We start from the raw sequence: 26009 nt of genomic DNA, 5'->3' as shown, positions 1-26009 counted from the left end.
TCGCGAGCGGGAAACTGGAAGGCAAGTGGAAGCAAGGGCATTCGGAAGGCAAGTGGAAGCAAGGGCATTCGGATTATTATCAGAAGGCAAGGGCATTCACATTGAAGGAAGGGAAGGCAACGTTTTTGAAGTAAGTGCATTTGGAAGGCAATGTGTGGCAACGTTTTTGAAGTAAGTGCATTTGGAAGGCAACGTTTGAAGTGTGTGTCGTTTTGAAGTAAGTGCATTTGGAAGGGTGTGTGTGTCCTTTTGAAGTAAGTGCATTTGGAAGGGTGTGTGTGTGTCGTTTTGAAGTAAGGGTGTGTGTGTCATTTTGAAGTAGGTGTGTGTGTGTGGCATTTTGAAGTAGGTGTGTGTGTCATTTTGAAGTGGGTGTGTGTGTGTGTGTGTGTGTGTGTGTGTGTGTGTGTGTGGGTGTGTGTGTGTGTGTGTGTGTGAAAATGCTCCCACATACTACACCTGCTGGCTATAGGTGTTCAGGCTCAAACCCTGTACCTTTGCTTCAGGGTAAGAACAGCCTAAAGTCCCTAACCACCACCATTTCTGAACTTTGTTCAGATTTGCTTTTCTAATGGTTGTGAGCTATGGTGAGAACTGAAGTTGCATTTCTCCCATTATTGTTTTTGATGTTTGTCCAGGTTTTTTGTGCTAAGGTGTGAAGTGAGAACTGAATTTGTAATCCCCTCATTATTGGCTTTGTTTGTCCAGGTTTTTTGTGCTAAGAGGTTGAGAGCTATATGATAGCCATTAAGTTTGTCTTCTTATTTCTCAAACTACTGATTTAGCATAGTGGTATGTTGCACTGACTATAGCGTATATGGTTCTGGGTTCAAGACATGCATGGTGATAACACAGCATTTTATTCTAGCAACTTTTCAAAATTATACAAGCAATGTTTAAAATGTGTCCCTGTTTTTTGGGCTTTTGTCCCCCCCCCCCCAAATAAATGTTGGCTTTTTCCAGATTTCTTGTGCTGCAAAGTTCAGAGATACAGCTGAGTGTCAACATTTTACAAGGAGCTGAGAGCTGCAGGGGAACTTAAGTTTAGTGCTGCTTATGCCGAGTCTGCTTGTACTATTAATAGCACAACAGGTAGTGTACTTGCTTTTGATGCAGAAGGCTGTGGGTTCTTCTCCCACAGTAGATAGATGCATGGCCGATACTGTACTGTGTTGTAAAGGGGGGTGGATCCTGTAGTCTGTTTTGGCGAAGATATCTAGTAGTAACTTTGAACCTGTTATCAGTTTGCCATCCATTCCCTATTGCAATATTACTAGCGTATCATGTTTTTAATGCAACATAGGCAATTTATTCCTCAAGGGCAACAGGCACATTATTTGTAGATGAAGCCATGAAATATAAAGTTGTTTGCTAGCAGCAGCCACTTCATTAGTTACAGATTTCTCTAATGTGGAGTTATGTAGATGGCTTTTACTAGTTCAGAGATTGTGCATATTTACTGATACTGGTGGACTGTAGAAGTTTGAGTAGACTTTTATGATGGAAGATGTATCAAAGAGCACATGTATGTGCAAGGGGCCTATGATTTGAAAACAGCCCAAAGTTAATCTTTATCTGCCACTGGCAAAATGTATTTTCTTTGAATGTGGGTTTCAATGCTGTTTCAATGAATGTGAGTTTCAAGGGCAGAGAAGTTTTAATGCTAAGTCTAGTTTCATTGTGAGACTGCATTGCTTTGTTTAGCAGATATTTATTGGTGTCCGTGCTGTAAAATGCAAAATAAAACTTTTTCTGGCAAAACATTTAGGAATGAAGTCACTAAATAATGACCGATGTTAAGTTTCAGAAGTCATAATCTTCAGAAAAATGCATGCTAAAACAAGACCTGATATTCTAGCAACTGTCTTAAGTTTATACAAGGTACATTTTTAGTACTGTTTGTATGTTCCCCCAATATATTTGGCCTTGTCCAGATTTCCTGCATTAAGAGGTTGAGAGGTATGTGCAAATAAATCACTTTATAGAATTAGGAATATCCAAACCTCTCAACTGTCCCCAATTTTGGCTCAAAATGTTGCTCTCCCCCTAATAATCTCTCCGCAAAATAGCAATTTTAGAAGAAAACGTGGAGGGTTTACTTTACTTTTATAAATAACTGTAATTATCAGAGTTATACGTTACTTTTATTTCAGAAATGCATGTAGATTCTCTAATTTTGTCAGCTGCTCTAAGTTAACTGTGCTCATATTAAAATGGTGTCCCTTCTTTGACAGGTACCCAGCTGTATTGTCTGGCAATTTTATATTTTTGCAAAACATTTTTGGTCCGTTTTTCATAAAATTGCGGTTTTCTGGCAAATTAGTGGCAAATTGTTAAAGACTGAAGTTAGAAAAGAAAATTTGTACTAATGCAAGACCTACTATATTATCTTTCTAAGTTTATAAGAGCAATATTTAAAAAAAATGTCCTTATTTTTGGGCCTTTGCCTCAGTTTTATTTATGAGTTTGTTGCTCTAAGAGGTTGAGAGGTGTGTGTGTGGTAAGTAGGTAGCATACCTCTCAACTGTCCAAATTTTGCAGAATGTCCAGATTTTTGCCCCATATTTTTTGTCTGTTCCTCATAAATTTTGTGATTTTCTAGAAAATCATTTGAAGGCTGAAGTTGCTAAATAATGACAGACATTTGAGTTTCAGACTTCATGTCCTTTAGAAAAATTCCTACTAGCACAAATCCTGTTATTCTAGCAACTTTCTCATACTAGCACAAATCCTGTTATTCTAGCAACTTTCTAAGTTCACGCGAGCATTATTTAATATCTGTCCCCGTTTATTTTAGGCTTTGTCCATATTTCTTGCACTAAGAGGTAGGTAGGGGTGTGTGTGTGAATGAAACATCCTAGTTAGGGGTAGCAGGTGGTTAGTAATTTACTCAAGCTCAAAAGCTGTACCTTAGTTACAGAAAACAAAAGCATAAATTCTCTACCCCAACTACCATGCTGCATTTTTCAAAGAACTGACATTTCAGGTTAATTTTCAATTCAAGGAACCTAGTTTGAGTGAATTTATATTATATTACTGAAGAGGCATTACAGCGAATGCCTCTTCATTGACACTAAAAGAGTGAACCATGAATTACGAGAATGGCCGTAGCTTGGCTGGGGAGGGGGGTAGCAGTTTGAGAGCTGTGAGTACAAATTTGAAAATCCTAGCTACACCCGTGATATAGTGGGCTATATATAGTGTGCTACTGGGCTACTTGCAGAGAGCTATAGTGGGGTACTGGGCTACTTGTACAGATCTAACAGCCACTTGGGACAACAGGTACTCTGTTCACGAGTATGTGCCCCATAATAGCCACTAGGCCACATGGCTGGAAATTCCATGACAGTATTCCAGGGAGACACCAAATAGTGAGGTCACAGGTCAGCAGAGCATAGACTGGTTGTTCTCTACCCCAAACACATCAGTGTTGCCATACAACTGCTGTAACAGTATGTCTGTAATGATATACCAGCAGACCAAATAATTCCTCTATCTTGCTGATAGTGTTAGGAATGAAACTTCTCTGTATGGTGGCTGTTGTGGCTCATTGGGCCAGGGGCAGTAGCATGTGTGATGATGCTGATGGATCAAATCTGGTAGCATCCAACATCTTTTGCATGTGAGGTACTCATATGGTGGTAGTCTCACAGACTGTCATAAAGCCTCAGTCTGTTACTGCAAGAAAGCTGGACAAAGCCAGAGTGAATGGGGGCTCAAAGAGCCATACCTACAGACAGACATTATACACACTCTGAGCAACCTAGCAGGTGGCTAGTATAATAGCAGGCTGCAACAGGTCAGATTAGCTGCAGGATGTAAAGGCCAGTTAAATGTGTCAGTAGGTACAACAAATCAGTGACTGATGTACAGTATAGCACCGTGAAACCACAAATGTATAAGGAACACAGCAGATATATGGGGTGAAGTGTTGGACATTCTGCAAAAACATGTACAGGGAGAGGCATGCAGATGGTCACCCTGTTTGTGTTGTTTCACCATGCATCCCAGTCACATCATACCTCTCACCTTCTTACAGCAAGAAATCTGGCCAAATAAAGTGAAAAAAAGTGGGACAGAGGCCCACAACTTGGGGCAGGCTTTAAATATTTGCTCCTACAAACATTGAATGTCTATAGAATAACAGGTCCTGCACTAGCAAGACTCTCCTGCTGTGCATGGAGTCTGAAACTCAAATTTATTTCATTATTTATTTACTTCAAGTCTTCACTGATTTGTCACTAATTTGACAGAAAACCACAATGTTATGTGAAACTGTGAAGTTCTCCACAGTTCTGAAGTTTGAGTCACATATTAAGGTCATCAAACAGCTGGGGAATGCTTTGTACAATATTAGGCAACTGCAGTACTGTAGTAACAGGTGCAGCAGCCAATGGCCAGCAGCACAAATAATCCCAGACTGGAGTACAGGTAGCTCTGGCATGGAGTCACTTTGTAAGTACTGAAAATCACACTGAGCATGTTCTTGCACATAGCTAACTTGAGGCCAAGTCTGTTGCCTCTACCGCCCAAAGACCTGCTATGTAGAAATATGTCTTTACATGCATACAGCTACGTATACATATCTGTCTCTCCCTATCCCCTTCGCATTTGATTAGTATCTATATCACTATGTGGCATATATATATATATATATATATATATATATATATATATATATATATATATATATATATATATATGTACAAACAACCAATGCGGATATCCCAAAACAAGTGTAACAAAAACACGAACCCAATGGAAGGAGCTTATTATTATTTATAATAAGACTACCCGGGTAGGTGATATTTATAATAAGACTGAAGAAGCAGAGTTGCGATGGATTTTGAGGTTAGGTGCACATAGGGGTCGAGGCCTGAATGAGATGGTCTCTATTAAACCTCACCTCAAAGGAAGGAGCCTACGTTAATTGGCCCCGTACTTTATCCTCGTTTAAATTTTATTATAGTTTTATGTAAAGAAATTTTTCATACAAAAAGTTTATAAAAAGTTTTTACAACTCTATTATTCATGTATTTTTACGTATTAGCCATAGACTATTACTTACAGACATTGGTTGTCTTTGTTGCAACCAATATTTTTACAAAGTTGCATATTTATGTATAGTTTCCTATTCATCAGATTAGGTTTATTCTTCAACCTCGTTTAGGCTTGTCCTACTTCAGTAAATTTATAGGTTGTGAATATATTGTTGTATATTGTATAAATTATAGTTAGATAGTTCACATCTGATTAGCTAGATATCTCTTAGCTGTTGACATGTTTGATAGTCTTTTAGGTTTTATAATACAAGGTAAATATATTATTATCAAGTATCCCTGTGTATCATAGTAATATAGTTTCATATTTGTTATTTTAGCTCATACGAAAGTGTTTTTCTGATTTTTAAGCATTATAACTTTTAATATGTTTTTAGTTTGCATAAAGGAGCTTCTATAACTAAGTTTTCGGAATGAGTAATGGTGTTAATGCATTTAGTGTATTAGCATTTCGAACACCTTGTCAAGTTGGATTTCATTTGTGTATTATGTTTACGTATTCCTAGCGCCAGTTACCTTGGAAATGCAGACTTCTAATCTGCGCCCATGGAATGACGTTATTTCTCAGTCACCAGCTAGTTAGGGGACATGCTGAGATGTTTCTATTATTGGTGAGAGATTTTACTTTTATATCTGAAATGACGAATGATTGGTGTTTTTGATATTACGTCTAGTATTAAATGGCTTGTTTTTACTTCTCTGTGTATCTGATGAAGCGGTGCTGCACACCGCGAAAGCGCTTATTTTATGAATAAATACGGATTTACTTCAAGTTGCTGGAGTCGAATGACTTTTTCTGTGTAAGGAGAGAACTTGGTGGATGGTTTATTCGTTTATTGGAGAGCTACTATATTTTAGAGTCTTGAAGGAATTGGAACTGTTTCATTCCTATTTCTGGCTGGGAGCAGCAGAGAGCTTGGACTTTGGGCTCATATTTGTTCATCAGGCATCACGCTCGCTTATTATTTGAGGTATTCAAGCTCCTTCCATTGGGTTCGTGTTTTTGTTTTATATATATATATATATATATATATATATATATATATATATATATATATATATAAAATTAAAAAATGTATATATAGCTATATAAAGTACGATATATAGACTCCGCACATACTTCTACATTTACATGCATATTATAGTGGCTCATTTATATTACTGACACACACAACTACATTAAGGGGACAACCCTGTTATACACATAGATATAGATATGGGTGTGGATGTATGAGTGTTCCCACATACCCCTGAATGCTGGGGTTATCTACACCAGACCAAGGCTGCAACAGTACATAATCCACTCACCCACAGACCCCTGAGCCTGCAGCTGTCACCCTGCAGACAGACATAGGTACACAGGTAGTGTAATGAACAATGGGTGCAATGCAGTCCTTGGACAGGCCATATTGTCCCAGGCCACATAGGTTCATAGGTAGATACTAGGCTATCTGCCCTAGGGCATTTATAAGCCTAGCCAGAGTGTATTTGGCTTCCTCCTCCCTATTAGATTAGCCTACTGTGCCTCTGTAAAGTAGGTCACAGAAGGTACCCTTTTAAGATTAGTTTACTGTGCCTCTCTCTAGCAGGGACACAGAAGAGATCCCGGGGTGAATTTGTGATTTCCCATCCATGCGTCCAGATTTCGCTTGAAGAGGGTCAGCGAGGGGCTATGTCTAACATGAATTGAGATTCTATTCCAGAGTGAGGCGAGCTTCTGGGAAATGAATCTGTCCCTCCAGCATGTCCTATTTATTTTTGTGCTGAGATTTAGGTCCCTGGAGTGTGTAACTCTAAGGGACTTGGATTTTTTGAGGTGGAGCATGTCCATTAATTCTGGGTTTGACATGGCTTTATACGTCAGGCATAGATCGCCTCTGAGTAGGCAGTAAGCAACTGAGTAGAGCTGGAGTTTCTTTAGTTGAGCTGCATAGGACATCTGTTTGTAGCCCATGATCCTCTTGGTGAGGTACTTTTGGGGTCTCTCCAGTTGCTGCAGGTGTCGGGTAAGGTACATCCCAAAAGGGGCATTGTATTCAATTATGGGCCTGATGAGTGATGAGTAGAGGGGCACAATGACCTCTCTTGATCTAGATGCGAACCCTTTCGTGATAAGGTGGGCTATATAGAAGGTCTTTCTAACCACTTTGGCAATGTGATTATCAAAGGAGAGATTACTATCTAAGTTGGTCCCCAAATCTCTAATTACTTCTTCCGTACTTAATGGATTACCACCTATGTGGTAATTTGTGGGCACCTTGTTTTTCCCAAAGGGGATGACCATGCACTTTTTAGCATTTAGCTTGAGGCCGTGGCTCTGGCACCAAGCATCCATCTCTGTGAGACCCTTTTGGAGGATGCTTGTGTCAGCTGGAGATTCAATTATGGCCCCCAGTTTGCAGTCATCTGCGAACTTTATCAGCCATAATCCCCCCCGTGTTAGCCTGAACCTCAGAGAAGTATATACCGAACAAGAGAGTTCCCAGAACTGAGCCCTGTGGGATGCCACTTGTAACTGGTTTGTATTCGGACATGGCACCTGCAATTCTGACCATGTGGGTTCTATCTCTGAGCCAGTTTGCAACCCATCTTGTGATATAGGGGTTGATATTTAAGCTGGTAAGCTTATTTATGATGCCCAAGTGGGGTATTGTGTTGAAGGCTTTTGCGAGGTCCAGGTAGGCTGTGTGGACTACCTTGCCCTCGTCTATGGCTTTGGTAACTGTTTCAAAGAAATCAACTAGGTTTAAGAGGCAAGATCTGCTCTTAACAAAGCCGAATTGGGTAGGCTCCAGTGACTGGAGGCTCCCAATGTCTTTGTTTATGAGTTCCATGATAATACGTTCCATAGCTTTACAGACCAGACTAGTCAGGCTTATGGGGCATTAGTTTCCGGGGTCCGTTGTGGCACCACCTTTGTGGAGTGGGACCACTGTAGCTGTACGCCATTCTTTGGGTACATATCCTGTAGTAAGGCTAAGTTTGAACAGTGACTTAATATGAGGGTTCAGTTCTTCTTGGAGCTCGTGTAAGACACAGCCTGGGACACCATCCGGTCCCATAGATGCTGTGTTTTTTGATTTGGAGAGGTCAGCTTTCACCTGTGCATATGTGATGCCAGGGAGGTTACATTCAGTTGGGTTAGGCATTTGCTCCTTTGGTGGGGGGGAGTTTGCGCTGAATCTGTCTGCCAGGATGTTGGCTATGTCTGTAGGTTCGGTATATTTTGTACCATTATGCAACAATTCAGAGCATATCTGGGAGTTTCCACCCATGTTCCTGACATAACTAAAGAAGGCCTTGTGATTATCTTTAGTGTCTAGGGCAATTTGTCTTTCGAAGCTGGCCTTTGATGATTTTATGAGAGATCGACGTTTCTTGCTAATACTGATCAGAGATGCCTTCCCTTTTTGGGATTTTGCTCTGTCATGTAGTAGCTTCCTCCTTCTGTTGTATAGCTTATTTATGGCTGGGGTCCACCAGACCAGTCTCCTGTTTTTGGAGGAGTGAGTCTTGGTTTTATTTGGGATAGCACAATCCATGCATTCCTGCAGGTGCTCATAGAATGCATTTGGAAAGGATTCTGCAGATTGGGCTGTATTATCCTCTGGCCCAGGGGCTTTGAAGGATGCCACCTCAGTCTTAAGAAGTGCAAAGTTGGCTTTTGAGAAATTCTTTACAGTGATTTCCTTGGCTGGGGGTGGGGACGGGATATGGATGTCCAGGGAAATTTGTTTATGGTCTGATCTTACCAATGAGGGGTTTACCTCTGGTGTGGAACATAGAGTCCCCATGTTGGTGATGACCAGGTCCAATATGTTATTCCCTCTTGTGGGAGTGGTGGCATATCTGCCTATCAAACTGCAAACAGCCACATATAGCCAGACTGATAACTGTACACACATAGCAGGGATATTACCAGGTATCCCATCCCTAGGACACTAGATACAATACATTACCAAGCAGTATCACTCTGCAGGCCACACATGCTAACACAAGGCCAGTTTGCATACTCCACAAGTACTGTGCCTGTATCAACATATACAACATACATAACCTGTGGCATGTGTGATAGGTACTGTGAGCTCTAGTGTGTAATACTTGATGTGTGTGTGTGTGTGTGTGTGTGTGTGTGTGTGTGTGTGTGTGTGTGTGTGTGTGTGTGTGTGTGTGTGTGTGTGTGTGTGGGTGTGTGTGTGTCTGTGTCTGTGTGTGTGTGTATCAATGTATCCCCTCCACAGCACTTTGGACATGCCCATATGGGCTGTCTCCATGCAATGGTATGCATTTTATATCCCTGTGACTGGCTGCTGGCCTATAAATTTCCTCCTCTACAAGGCCTGCAGATGTCATCCATCTTAAGAGCACTGGCTGACAGTGTAATATCACATAAAGAGCATGGTGCATGTGATAAGTACTGCAAGTTATAGTGTATAATACTAGATAGGCAGGGGTTCTAATCTCACAGCATCCAACATGTGTGTGTGTGTGTGTGTGTGTGTGTGTGTGTGTGTGTGTGTGTGTGTGTGTGTGTTTGTGTGTGTATGTGTGTCATGCAGCACTTCAAACAAGCATGTGTGTGTGTGTGTGTGTGTGTGTGTGTGTGTGTGTGTGTGTGTGTGTGTGTGTGTGTGTGTGTCTGATGCAGCACTTCAAGCAAGCCTGTATGGGCTATCTCTGTGCAATGGTTATGCATTTCATACCCACTGGCTAGCTGCTGACCTCCACATTGGCCTCCGTTACAAGGTCTGCCGATTTCACCCACCTTAAGAACACTGGCTGACAGTGTAATATCACATAAACAACATGGGGCATGTGATAAGTACTGCAAGCTATAGTGTGTAATACTAGATAGGTAGGAGATCTAATCTCACAGCATCCAACTTATGTGTATGTGTGTAAATATGTCCCCATACAGCACTAGAGACATGCCCATGTGGCCTTCCCCTGTGCCCCAGTGACTAGCAGCTGGCCCTAAATTGCCCTCCTCTACATAAGCATAATTGATGTCCACCACCATCTACAGTTGTACATGCAGAATACCCAGGTGACATGTATCAGTGGTAGTAAAGTGTGTCATGGGGTATGAAAGCATGATGACGCTGTCTGTCTCCATTTTCTCTGACACACTGTTCTACACATATGCACCTAGGAAGCCATGCATGTATAGTGGCATACCTTGCTGATGCCATAGCTCTGCTGTGCTGCTTTGCCATCCTGTGCTGTATTGCCACCATGTGTCCATAGTTGAACCACTCAGACTCCCGGGACAAAAACATGCACAGATCCATGATACATCTGTCACTCTGTAACACTACTGCCAGTCTACCATCAGGCAACAAAGATACACAATGTTTGATGTGTAGTCCTGACACATGCCAGCATACAGTACATGTCGTGGTGCACAATGACTGCCATGGAATAACACTACTGCACTACACACACAGATGTAAAGTTATATAGTCACCCTGTGCATCAGACACATATATGTAGGTCCCAGCATTGATGGCATGGATGGCAGGGATGTGGCACAGATATCATCACATGCACAGGGTATGGTGTTTGGGTGCCAGAGGTCTATGCTGTGCCAAACAGTTGACAGCATTTGTGTGAGTCAGGAAGGGGTGCTGGTTACATGGGCCATGGAGAGGTGCCTTGTGTGTCTGTAGGTGACCTGCATGTGACAGTGGTGTTTGAATGTGTGTGTGTGTGTGTGTGTGTGTGTGTGTGTGTGTGTGTGTGTGTGTGTGTGTGTGTGTATACATCATCAAGCCCAGTGCTAGCCCTTCTTTTGTATATGGTGGACAGCTGTGGACTGTACATGGTAGAGTGGATAGTTCACTGTCTCTGGCCATGAACGTGGGGGCTGGCTTCACTAGGAGTAGCATGGGCAGCACTATGCCCAAGGTCAGATGCAGTGTTAGTACTTGATGACTGTTTGCTGGACCTGTGTCCCCCATGAGACCACCCAGGACCACATGCCCATGGCCTGCCCCTTTATGGTTGTGGACAGTACTCTTCCCTCTGCATTGCTAGAGGTACTGCCACTATGGGAACGTGAGTGTGCATGGCCACATGGACTCCCAGCAGATGGTGTTGCTGGCCTATGTCCTTGTGTCCAATGCCTTAACCCAACCACATGTTTCAGCACAGACAATGTGCTCTTAAAGCCAGACACTGTCTCAACCCCCTGTCTTTCCACTACATCAGTGAAACATTCCATGGCATCACCAATGCGGTAGAGGCAGTCACGAATGTCAGACTATACTGTATCCATAACCCTAAGCATCCATCTGATGTTGCGTTCAGCTCATGCCTCTGCCTCCATGACAGCCCAAAACATGTAGCAAGTGACCCGCGATATGACACCTGCAACAGGAGGTGGATGGGCAGCAGTCTCCTTTGAGCACCCCTGTTGATCTGCCTCTGTGGGATCTCACCAGCTCTCTAGCTATGGTCAGTGTCTACACTCACTGAAGCCATAATTCTCACATTGAACTATACTATGTCACCACCCTTTGACTGTTCAATATCTGTGGCCTCTGGTGACTGGGTACATGTGTACATACTGACTGGGTTCAGGGGAAATGGGGGCAGAAGAGGGATGTAAACCTCTGGTACAGAATCAGCCACTGACAACTCTACCTGTGCCTCACTATGGCCACCATCATCATCATCGTCAGAGTCCAATGAGACACTGACATCAGGCTGTGAGGGGACAGACTCCAACCCCCCCTGTTCACCTGTGAGAAGCAAGACAAAAGCAGTATATTACCACCTGCACTATTATGTATGGTAATCCACACAGACTCATACAGATTAGGATCCACAACTGCATTACATGTCCCACATATTTTCATCTCTGAGTCCATGCACAACACACAAACTCACAATAACATACACAGACAACCCATGCCCTGTATACCATGTGGTCACATACATACAGGTAATGTTGCCAGTACAATACACCTGTGAAGTATGCAATATGATAGTGTATGTGACAAATATACACATAAAACCCACTATACCTATCTTGACAGTGATATGCCAGTTGTAGTAACACTGCCTCAGATATGTACCTTCTTCCTATTGTATTTCATTCAGCATCTTGGAGAAATTATCTCATGTATAGCAGACTTCCTAGTTGTTAATAACTATAAGTGCAAACATGTTAATGATTTTACAAATACACACCTGTCATTCCCTAGGCTATGACTGTAGTTAACTGCTCCAAAATGGAACATACAATTATTCTACTCTGGCTAAGCACAACAGTTGTGCATTAGGCAAAATGGCAGCCTTTAACATTCATAGGGTATATATGATCTGTAAAACAACAGTATCACATTTACCAGGTACAGGACCTTGAACTCCATCCACACCTGACAGAACTATGAAAAGGTGATGGAGAGGTATTGTCACCAACACCAAATGTTTCACTGTTACAAGGTAATATATGCATATTTCCTCATGTGTAGTAGCTAATGTGATACTGGCTATATTGCTGACATCATGAGTAAGTGTGCACAACTCTGGGTAAAAGCTAAACCCCCCAATGCAGATAGACCTGACACATATGTACTGGTCTGTAGAGCCTGCCACAATGACTGCTAATGTATTATACTGGTGAATGCAGTAAGCTTACCTGAATGCTCCTCTGATGTGGATGCTGTGGCACCTACCTCCAGGATGTATGGTGTGATGGTTGGCTGGGAGATGTTGGCTGATCCTAGGTTCACCAGGAATTTCTCTGTGGCTGAGAGTGGTTGTTCTGTTGCAGGCCCTCCACCTGTGGCAGCATGATCCATGGCAACAGCAGCTGCCCTTTGATGCGCGGCATTGACCATGCCTGTGGCCCGGTGTCCTACCTGCTCGTAAGTCCTGTCTTGTTGACCAATATGATTAACAGCCCTCACAAAGTCAGCCCATAATGCTGCCCACTGTTCATGACTGCGGTGATGCCTTGAAAGCAGGATGTGAGGGTTGAGTCTGAGGGCATCCAGTATAGCATCATTTTTTGCAGATGAAAATTGAGGATGTCTTTTTCAGTACATCTTACTGCAAGGCAACAAGAGGGGAACAGATTACAAGACCAGATATGTGGATATCCACTATGTACAGACCCTACACACCCATAGTGGCCTGCACTATCCACTGCTGCCTCACAAATCATACACCACAGTTTGGTAACACACTACATGTGTGGCTATCACCAAGATAGTAGCAATACTGGGTAATGTCCCTGTGTGCTGTGACAGATTCTGCTGTATGTCTCTAAGCCATCACTGCAATGTACTGTGGTGTGTCCCCTATGAGCAAAACCCCACTGATATGTGATACAGCCACTGTCAGACAAATAGCAGTGTGCTATTCTAACAACTATATGGGGACAGTCCAGCAGTGCCACAATGACAATCAGCAATGCAAACCTGTTGTAGTATATGTTCCCTGTGGGCATCATACCTCTCAACTATGCAGATGTTTGTAGAATATCACCACGTTTGCCTCATAGATGTGGTCCTTCTTGCACAAACATGTGGATGTCTGACAAATGGTTGCCCACTGATTGAGGGTTGCTGTCAGAAAACTGACACAGAATCTAACTGTCACCCATCAGACCCATACCTCTCAACTGTCCCTGATTTTCAGGAACGTCCCTGATTTTGACTCAAATTTTAGCTCTGTCCCTCTTAATCCCTCCTAAAACTAGTGACTTTTGGAGGAAAGATGGTGAATTACACTTAATGAATAATGACAATAATTACGAGTTATAGACTTCTTTTACTTCAGAAAATGTGTATTAATTCATATGCTATGATTCTGCCAATGTTTCAAGTTAATAGCACTAATATTTTAAAAGTGTCCCTGATTGTCTCTGATTTTTTCTAGACTTGTCCCTGATTCTGTTGGAATTTGTCCCCAACTGGTTGAGAGGTCTGATCAGACCCCTTAGACAACACTTATGCTACAATAATATCTGTTACTCTAATCACCTTCTTACTTTGTATGGCCAATATGTATAACCTGTCACTGAGTTTGGGCCTTTGTCCCCCAATTAAATATGGCTTTGTCTTGATTTCTTACTGAAGGAGATTGAGAGGTATGTTAAACTTAGGTCTGAACCAGACAGGGATGAATGTCCATCAAATAGGGACTTAGCCAATGTACATCAGGGACATTCAGGGACACATTTACAATGTTAGTACTATTTATGTGTGACATTGACAGACTGAGAGGAGGTGAATTACAGTACATTGTTTGATGTTGCAGGAGTGTATACCCTTACTTAGTGTCACTATATCCTGAGCATAATCAACTATCTTTACTACAACATCCAACCATTGTTTGAGGGATGGACAGGGACAGAGGAGAGATGTGATTCATAGCAGGGACAATTGAGAGGCATGCCTGTAGGTGTTGGACAGCAGAGTACCTTGACATGTCATTATTATCAATTTAATACAAGCCTACTGGTTTAATCCCAATTCCTCATACCTGCATCCCATTTTAAGGGGAAATGTAATACATACCTGGTAGAGTGATGTACTCCTTTTTTGAAGCATTCCTCTGCAAATGATTTGCACATACACTGTCTATGTGAGTAAAACCACATAGACACCTGTTCCCCATAAGTAGCTACTTGCCTTGTATTGGTAATGCTCATTAACAAATAATTGCCTGTGCACCAAGCTGTGGCTCAGAATTGCTAACTGTATACAAAACAGCTGAATTGCACTATCATTAGCCAATGACATGACACCACAGTGCAATATGTAAGGCCTTCATGTAGGCCTTGGCCCTTTCTTAGTTTTTGAGATGGATATTACTGAGGTGTTAGCCAATGACATGACACCACAGTGCAATATGTAAGGCCTTCATGTAGGCCTTGGCCCTTTCTTAGTTTCTGAGATGGATATTACTGAGGTGTGGAGACTACAGCATCACAGAGGGTAAGTACAAATACTGTCCACTATAGAAATGTATAAAGTATGTCCACAGTTTTGCCTCATATGTTTGGTCAGTGTCCCATGACAGTGTGGTCATCTGGCAGTTAACTGGCAGACATTTTGGGTTGAGGTCAGAAAGGGAAGAAAGACATGTGAGTATCACACTTCATACCTATCAGAATATGCATGCTAATGCAGTAGCTGCTATTCTATCAACTTACTATCTTTGTAGGGGCAAACTGTAAAACATGTACCTATCTCTGGGTCTTTGCATCCCCCTTATGTATGGTTGTGTCAAGATCCCTTGCTATAAGGGATTAGGAGGTATGGTTGGTATGTAGCAGATACCTTAACATACAGTATTGTATGCTCCAAACTGCAGCTGCAGCCTACGATACAATGGGGAGGGAGTGTGAACACTTTGGAGGGCTGCAAGCTGTAATGTAACTGTGGCAACTGTGTCAGCCCTGTCATTACAGCCGAGCCAGGGTAAGGGTACCCATTACATTCCAATCGAGACATGTGCATAAGGTACATCTATTATGCAACAGTGCCAATAGCAGAGTAGAAGGCGACATACTGTTAGGCTGTACAAATTTGTGTAGTTTGTCCCTACCTGCAGACCTATGACTTGCAAAGCTGGGTAGCTGATAATTCAGTAGCAGTAACTGACAAAGATTAAAAGTGCATAAACGCAGTCACTACTTGCTGTCTTCACAACAATGCAATTGAAGTACAACACGCTGGATTCAAACCCAGGACTGTGTGTGGCAAGCTGGTCTAAATCCAAGGCATTTAACAGACTGAGCTACTGAGACAGTGCTTTCACAGCTGTATTTGCCAGATATATGTGCTGACATACAAGCTGTGAGATGCATTGTCTGCATCCATCAGTATGTGCATGGCTTTTAAAGGCAGTTGTCCTGATGCAGGGTCCCATTTGAACATGTACTCTGCCACTGATGCCTTAGCAGGTGTGATTGAAGATGTTGCAGGTAAAAGGGAACATTTACCTACTACCCCAGGCCTCATGTACTGCCATTATTATTTATTTGGCTGTCTACTGGTGTATGTTTGCATCAGAATCCCAGGTACACTCCCATTTGTCACATTAGGTTTGATTTCAGTCTGTCAGTGCAATCAGTATGCTTTGCTGGAAACACCTGTTTTAATTAAGATCTGTGTGGCCTAGTAGGTTAGTGCAGTAGGCTGTAGATCCCAAGGACCTGGGTTCAAAATGTGGCAGTGGTGATTATTTTATACATGTGCCTAACACTGTGAGAAGCACATAGGATCATTAAGGCACATTAAAGCTCATTTAAGCAGGTTCGTGTGGTGCTGCATGACATGCCTTATCGTGGCACTCCACTTAGCTTCATGCAAACCCGGCTAAAAATGTAAAAAAAAAAGATAAAGGAGTGATAGGACAGTGGTAAAATGGGGGCAAGTAGGGGGAAAAGCATAGCAAAAGGCAGATAGGGATGTGTAGGATGAGTGTAGAGAAGAACCATAGCATTCCATTACTTGTACAGCAACAGCTGTGCAGTTTGACAGATGTTGTGGATGAATTTGGACTGTTAAACTCCAGAGAGAGGGATGAGGACAACATAAATGTGTTGTCAAGCCAGTTGGACCAAATTAGTTGAGCAGTGGACATGTGTGCGAAATGGAGATCTATGTATGGGGTAATATTTTTTTGTAGGACAGGTGCCCTTTTTATTTATTTATTTATTTATGTATTTATGTATTTATTTTATAAGGAGAGAGTGGAATGTTGGGGAAGGGATATAGGTACATGTGGGCAGGTAGGTTGGGTAGGAGAGGATGCAATTGCAGCCAGACAAGACAGACAAGACAGCAGACAGGGGTGGTGCATGACATATGGGGGGTAAACACCTTGGATGAGGAGGATGTTGTGGAATCCGAAGTGCATGTGCCTCCAGATGGCAGCAACATGACTAAGGTCCCCACCCATGGGCAGTCTAAAATGCTCCTTCACTGCCCCAAAGATGGCTGTGCTGGAAGTTGGGTGCCAGGACCAGCTGTCCCCACCAGGTTGTTGAGTCTGCCCTCAATCCAGTGGAGGCAATATTCATAGCTCCTATGAACAATCCTGTGCACCATAGACAGTAGTCGATCCTGGGAGACTGCTGCCTCTCCACCACTGCTCTTGGGGGTGGGGGCTCATCCCCTGAGGCGGTTCCAACAAAAGGTGGTGCAGGGCCAGCAGAGGGGGCACTACCGGATTGGGTCTCAGACATGCTAGCACCTGGTGCCATGGCCAGCTGAGGTAGGGTAGGCAAATCAGCAGGAACTAGCTACCCTGATGTGCTGTGGTTCTGGAGTTGAAGCAATAAATTTAGGTTAGTTGTGACAAACCATTGTTAGTAATAACAGTATGCCAGAACATTGGAAATAACCCCATTGCATTTAAATGCATATTATGTGAAACACAACAATAAATAACAGAACAGTCAGTATGTTAACAGCATGCCAGTAACAGTTATGGCATAAGGCCAACAGAATAGGTAATTCAACAATATATGTTAATATGTGACCATTGCAATACATAACAATAATAAAACACATGCCTCAAAATAAAGTTTATGAAACAATATATGTTAATAATAAACCATAACCAATGCATAGCTATAATAAATATTTGAAGATAAGGGATGGGGAGAGAGAAAGACAGTCCATTAATACTATTATAGGCTATATAGTTGACAACAGTACTGCTATCTACTCTACAGGTCTGTCCTTTATTTATGTGTAAAATTGCCCTATAGCTGCTGTAGCATATACATACCTCACAAGCTATCTGCATGGGACAGTATGGGCCAAGCAGTAACAACTGCAGGTACGCAACTACACAGAGCACTTGCACATCAGGTGTACCTATATAACTACCAAGGTGTACTGTGGGGTGATGTATTGTTACTTTGCTATTTACATAATAATTTCAATGATACATCTGTGACAGAGGAATTACACAATGGCAATTACATTCTGTGACAGTCTGACACTTGACAGACATGTATGTGTACAGTACACACAGTAAACAACTATCATGCCTTGCTTGACAGGCATGGGGATAGAACCCAATAGCAGTAACTGCAGAGGACATGTACATCAAATGTATTAATTGCAGTAACCTTTAACACACACTCCAGGCATGCAGTCATACCAAAGCTTACACATTTTATTTCTTTTAATTTATTTTATTATTACAACACTTATTCCCAGTATTTTATGCTGTATTTTCACATTCCTGGTAATGACTATAACAGTCTGTGACATGTAAGCACACAATAATGTACTCATAATATGGGATACCTCACCCATTTATGTGTAGTTTCTGTGGGGAGGATATCTGTAAACATTACATGACTGATACTGTAATGTTTAGTTCTACATAGCACTGGATTTGAACCCTGGTCTGTGTGTGGCAAAAATGCACTTCATGTACAGCATTTAGCAAACTGAGCTACTGCCGAGTACTAGCTGACTAATATTTGCCTAGAGCTCACATTGCACCAAAATATAACCTGCTAATAGTGGAACAGTTTTATACTTGACTGCAGTGACAGTTGAACACACATGCTTGTATTCAAGCATGACAGAGATACCAGGTAAAGTATACATTGCTGCATAGAATTCAGATGTACACATTGCATTGTTAGTGTACTGAAATATCTGTGAAGTCAACAAACAATATCTGATTATGGGTTATTATTTACAGTCTACAGCTAGTAAACTGTTGTACCTGACTGTAGCACCATACCTCACCGCCTGAATGCTTGTAGCTGACATGCAATGGTGCAAACAAGACAATCCTGCTGTACATAATTTACCTTGGTGTTATTGCTATTATTCCATGTGTTGTTGCAGACCACTTGTCATAAGTTATTTCTTATGAAACAATTCTGAACGTATTGCATAACAGAGAAATTTTCAATCAGTTACTGGTATAATCTCATGTTTTTATTGTGCAACAGTTATTGTGCAGGTGTTGCAACACAACTGTAATTCCACAGTTATTTCACTACAAACTTTATTGCATCTACTTTATTACAGTTACTGCTTTAGTCTTCCCTGCTTATGGCACTACAGTTGGCAGTATTCACTTCTTGCAGTACAGGTGTAAGTCTGCCTTCATTGCAATACAATCTTTGCAGTATATACCGAATCACAGTGAAAAATTGGATTGATTATTTTTGTTATTTTATTATTATTTTTATTGAATGATGATGAATTAATGATATGTATCTTTAAATTTTAATGTCTATTAATTAATATTCTTATATGATAGGTTAGGTTGTGTCATGTGATTATTTTAATGTTATATAAAAATGCATATGGTAGAGAATCTCTAACACTGATGAAGGATTTTTATCCGAAAGCTTTGTCGTGTAAAACTTGAATATTTATATTAAACCCGTATTATATTTCTTATACCTGGTGCTGTGAAGCTGTTTTTTTGTTTTTGATACTTGGATGTTTTACAGCTTCGCTTTATCTCAGTGGTGCTTTTTACTGTTTCGGTTGCTTTTGCTGTTTAAGCCCACTGTGAGTACTGTTTTTTTTAATCTAATATGACACAACCACAACTGCAAGTGCAACCTCAGGCTCAAGCCTTACATTCTCCTCAGGGAACTATAAATACTTTTGGCCATACTGGCACCTTACAGAATTTACTACTAAGAGAGAATACTTTGCTGTACTCAAAGTGTGATGCTCATGATTCCATGAATGTTACTCCAACTCAAGAGAATGAAAGGAATAGGCATGCATCTAATATTACCAACTTGGAATGGAAAGTTAAAATGTATAAAAGGCTGCAGTGGCAGCGATATAGCTTAGTAGCCTATATTAACTTAGGCATTGTTCCACGAGGGCTACGAGTTCTGAATATGCCCTCATATAAAAATACTTACCCGGAACTTCTCAAGAGATGGCAAGAAATGAACATTAAATTAGGCATAGATTATATGGTACTTATGAATGAGTTTTTTTCTCAAATTGAAAATGACTTACTGAAAGAAATCAATGAGTTGGAGAAGCAGATATCTATGTCTAGTTTATTCTGTGAATTCACAACCATCTATAGTACTATGTTAAGTCGCTTGTGTGATTATGAAAAGCAATTAGAAATTACAAAGAAACGTAAAATACAATGTGACATCAATGATTTTACATCTGGGAATATCTTTTCTTGGCCCAAACAACTACATAATAACCAAAATATAATGAAAGGAACTGAACCTAATACTAATTGAACATCTATCAATGATTTGGATACTTTTGAATTACCAACCAATGATGCGTTGCCAAACCAAGAAGCAAGGACTGAACAGTCTCCTATGAACCAATTGGAGAAGAGAGGAAATGATTTAAGACCTCCCCTTGACGTTTTGGCATCTGAATCCACAAGATGGATGGATGAAGCAAACATGAATAGTGATGCAGTTGAACAGGATAACATTAACAGTGACCACAGTAGTGGTCTAAATGTTAAAAATTCTTCTTTTTTAGGTTATCAGCAATGCCTCTTCATAAAACTACCAGATAAAATAAATGAACGCCAACAAGGGGAAACCAGAGGATGTTGCATTTATGGGGAAGGCAACGCAGAGGTCCGGTTACAAGAAGCAAGTCATTCAAGAAACAGTGAGTCCTGTTAATTTCTCTCTAGTTGCTTCAGAGAATGTTACAGGTAATGACTTTGATATAGAATCTCATTTGTCTCTTTGTGAACATACTGGTATGTTTTTACCATCAAATGATACTAAACATAAAGACATAATGAATGATGGTCTGAATAGAAGTAGGACTTTATTTACAGAGGTTGCAGCTTGCTGTTTGGCTCGGACTGAGGTTCTTACTGCATGTGAATCGTAGTTATGTCCTACTCGAACTTTAAATATTACCAATGATTCGAGTGTGGATTATGTTAGTTTAAACTATAAATGTGTATCTGATGCTATCAATGTTGATGAAGAGTATAATGAAGATGATGAGCTACTAACTAATACTTTTGGAACTAATGAAGTATCTCATGCGATTTTTACATATAAATGATATGCAGATGAATGACATTGGTTATTGGACTGAAATATTGGACTCTAATGAAATTTATGAGAGCAATGATCCTTATAGACCAGAAGTATGCATTAATGAAAGTATTAATGTGAATAATAACTCAGCGAATAGAAGTGCCATATACTTAGGTAATGGATCTATCATGAATTTATCTGATATAGAACTTGGATCAGCAGCTATTTCATTACTTGAAAGTGGTATAAAGTTTATTCCTTCGAATATTAGTAATATTATAGATGCTCTAACTAAGTTAAAAATATTTGTTCGAAATTTAAGTCTGAAACTGATTTTTAAGAATGCTACTAGTGAAATCAAAGTACCTTTATACCTATTAATGACCCTATCCTTACAGCATTTTATGATATCTGTGATAAGCAAATACGTGAATTATATAATGATAATGCTTTTATGAAAATGTATAATTTGTCTGTTAATGAAATTGAAGCTTTGCATGGCTTACAGTCAAATGAAAATATTATAATCAAGGAAGCTGCCAATGGTGGCTGTATAGTGATTATGAATTTAGCTGATTATATTGATGGTATGGGTGAATTATTAGTGGATGTTGACACATTTAAACCTATACAAAATGTTGATGTTGGGAAACTTATTAGTAAAGTGAATATTGGCATTTATGAATTACAAATTAATAATGACATAACGCTAGATATCTTTAATTTCCTGACAGTACATAGTCTCACTATCCCAGTTCTATACGGACTACCCAAAATTCATAAATCCCTTCTACATCCTCCAATGAGACCAATTGTCTCAGGTAGACGGTGGATTACTGAAACTATTGCTGTCTACCTGCAGGATGTTCTTAAAGATTTCTTATGCTTTGTACAAAGCTTTATCAAAGATACTAGGCATTTTTAAACTTATTATACCAATGGTATGAGACAAATATTGAAATGGATGTTCTATTTGTAACTCTGGACATAAAATCCCTTTCTACTTGTATTCCCAATGAATATGGGATAAATAGTATAAGACAAACTTTATGTAAATATGGTAATTTTACAGGTAGGCAGGTTGAAACTTTCTGTGAGCTACTGGAGATAACCCTTGAGAATAATATATTTATATTTAACAAACAGAGCTACCATCAACAATTGGGTGCAGCTATGGGTAGTCCAGTGGCTAACAGATATGCCAACTTGACTCTTGGTAATTGGGAGGAAGATTTTGTTTTTAATGATAGACAAAATACATATAAATCCAACATTCTCTTTTATAAACATTTTGTAGATGATTTTTTATTGTATGGCATGGTAGTGAAGAGTTATTAAGTGATTTTGTGAATTTTTTGAATCAAACTACTACTTTTTTGACTTTTGAAATGAAATGCTCAAAATCAGATATTAATTATCTAGATGTTAGAATTCAATTGCAAGGACAATATATAACTACTAGTATATATAAGAAAGATGTGCATACCAATAAATACTTAACATAAAAAAGTATGCATGCTGGGCATACTTTCAAAGGTATTATAAAGAGTCAATATATTAAGGTTAATAGACTTAATACTGATGTTGGTACATGCATTGAGCAAATGAATGAAATAACTAAAGAATTTAGGGATCGGGGGTACGATATGTTACAACTATCCAGCCTTGGAGAAGAAGTATTGCATCAGACGGGAAATGAAATTAAGCCATACTTCTCCAAAGATGGTTATGTCCCTAGTAGGGAGCGGAATAGTAATATATCTGGTCATGTGAGATATACTATTACATATAGTAGAAGTAGTAAACCTACTGAAGATATTATTAGAAAAAAATTGGGGTATACTAAGAGCTTTACCTGGATTGAATGACATAATTCCTGAAACTCCTATATTTACTTATAAAAATTGTGGCAATCTTAAACAACGATTATGTTACAAAGATTTCTCATTAAATAGAAAAGTAACAAATATTCCCAATAAGAAATGTACTTTTTCCTGCTTTAACTGCTCATGCTGTTCTGATATATGCTCTTCTAATACCTATGTTCATCCCATCAATAAGAAAAAAATTTACTTTAGATGTTGGGCAACCTGTAATACAACTTTTATAATTATAATTTATTTGGCCACATGTACATCATGTGTGGCATTCTATGTAGGAAAATCAAATTATAGAACATGAATCTGATATCAGAAGGGATATACTAACCAATGCATTAGCCAAACACGTGGATGAAGAGGGACTGACACATAGTTTTGTCTTTAGGGCCATAGATATGTTAGAACCAAGCTTAAGGAAAGGTGATATCAATACTAAGCTGGAAAAGAAAGAATATGAGTGGATTATTTGACTTCATGCGGACTGTCCACCTGGAATTAATAAACAAGTCTCTATCAAACCAATTTTGAAATATAAACAACACTACATAAAAATCTGATAAAATGGATTGATTATTTTTGTTATTTTATTATTATTTTTATTGAATGATGATGAATTAATGATATGTATCTTTAAATTTTAATGTCTATTAATATTCTTATATGATAGGTTAGGTTGTATCATGTGATTATTTTAATGTTATATAAAAGAATGCATATGGTAGAGAATCTCTAACACTGATGAAGGATTTTTATCCGAAAGCTTTGCCGTGTAAAATTGAATATTTATATTAAAACCGTATTATATTTCTTATACCTGGTGCTGTGAAGCTGTTTTTTTTTTTGATACTTGGATGTTTTACAGCTTCGCTTTATCTCAGTGGTGCTTTTTTCTGTTTCTGTAAACTCCACAGAGACACAGGGAGAATATACAAACTCAACACAGTTATTAGCTGGAGGTCATGATTGTGATGTGAAGACCTTAACCATTCTGCCAATAATGAGTGCAACTAAGTGCCAATGTACAAGAGCAAAGAATGCACAACTGTAGGCTGAAGAGAGGTATCAAACACCTGTCATCTTGCATGAAAGTTCTGGAAATGGTGACTGATAAATGAATACTGATAACAGAAAGATGGACTTATATTAGGACACAGTACAAAAGGCCTGATTTTGTAGTGAAAAAGATAATTGAGAAGAAGCTGGAGATTAGCAATGAGTCCAACTGGGCATCCCTAGACTTGCAGAAAGCATATGAAAAGACACCAAGAAAGCTCATTTCAACAGTTCTGCAATAGTTTGAAGCTCCAGAAACCTTGGTAGAATTAGGGCAGACTATGCACAAGGACCTACTGACACAAGTATAAACAGTGTTCAGACTCACAGAGGAGTGCCCATTGGGAGTGGGTGTGTATCGGGATTTAACTCTGAGCCCATTGGTGTTCAAACAGGTGAAGACTACATCAGGTGGGAACAGATCAACAAGCTGCTGCCTGCAGATATGCAATTACAACAAGATTCTGAAGAGCAATTTAAGCAAACAATAGAGGAATGGAACCAAAAACTGACGGCACATGCAATGAAACTGAAACATCAGTTCTACTGGCAGCAAATGGAGGAAATCAGAAGAAACGGAAAACTGAGATAGAAGGGAAAATACTGGAAGAGATTAACACCTTCAAGTATATGGGAAGGGGTGGTTAAGGGAAGTGATGTCTGAACAAGGTGGTCAAAGCTTTAATCAGAGAAGATACATCCAACTGGCACAGAGTGGCAGGGGTACTATGTGACAGAAGGATGCCAAAGAAGGAGAAAAATAAAGTGTACAAAACAGTGGTGGAAGTAGTGCAACCATGTGATAAAGTAGTGTCAGTGGAGCACCAAAGAAGGCTATGGGTTCTATTCCTACAGCAAGTAGGTCAAATACTGGTACTATTTTGAAATGCAAGGGGGCTGTTGCACTCCTGAGTGTACCATCCTTTGGATGTGAAAGTGAGGGCTCATCTGCGTGTTTGGTAGTAACTCAGAAAGATTCCATGGCACCTGTTGAAAAGAGTAGGGGTCCTTTATTTACTTAACAGCTTATATACATGTTTATAGTTTTATCTAATCAAAAATTTACATTTTTACAAGCGTATGCAATTATATATACAATTTCATTTTTCTCTACAGAATCTATTATTCTTACCATTTTTATACATTCTCATATAAATTAGATGGTCACTCTTTTTTTCCATAACCATCATCTAAATTTTCTTTATATTACTGACAATAACCATTTCCCATTAAACACAATTTCATTCATTCTCTTATTCCATATTACCCATACTACATAAATCATGTTTTATCCATTCTTGTTTTTGATTATTTGCTTCTGTTCTTATAATGCCCATGCTCAATCATATTCATATTTATATTCTTACTTTAAAATCTCCAAAGAAATTTTCAGCACATTTTCCCACATTTTTTATTCTCTTACATTTCAAAAGACATGTTCTGTGTTTTTTTCTATACCACAATATATATTCTTTCACTTTTCTTTTTATACTGCATACTGCCTTTTACTAGTTCATAGGTTCATAGGTTCATAGGTGTGTACTATGCTAATGGCCCTGGAGCCTTTACAAGCCTAATTTATAGAAGTGACCTAGCACTGTGCCGCCAGACATTAGTTCCCAGTGTCTCTATCAAGTAGAGCTACTGGAGTGATCACTGGGGTGAAATTTCTATTTCACATCCACTCATCAAGATTCCTCTTAAATAGGGCCAGTGAGGTGCTCTGCTTGACATGTGTTGGAAGTGTATTCCAGAACATGGGTAGTCTCTGGGTTATGAACCTGTCCCTCCTGCATGTTCTGTTGATTGTGGTAATGAGGTTGAGGTCTCTGGAGTGTGTGGTGCGGAGGAATTGGGATTTCTTTAGATATAGCATTTCTAACAGAGCTGGCTCAGACATGGCTTTGTAAGTCAAGCAGAGATCACCTCTTAGTAGATGATATGAAACAGAGAATAGCTGGAGTTTTTTGAGTCTGTGTAGGACATGTGTTTAAGGTCTAGGATCCTCTTCGT

Source organism: Protopterus annectens, chromosome 6.part0 (assembly GCF_019279795.1).
Source record: "Protopterus annectens isolate FY-2018-M chromosome 6.part0, PAN1.0, whole genome shotgun sequence".
Classification (NCBI taxonomy): Eukaryota; Metazoa; Chordata; order Ceratodontiformes; family Protopteridae; genus Protopterus; species Protopterus annectens.
The sequence above is the reverse complement of the archived record's forward strand: the minus strand, read 5'-3'. Positions refer to the sequence as shown.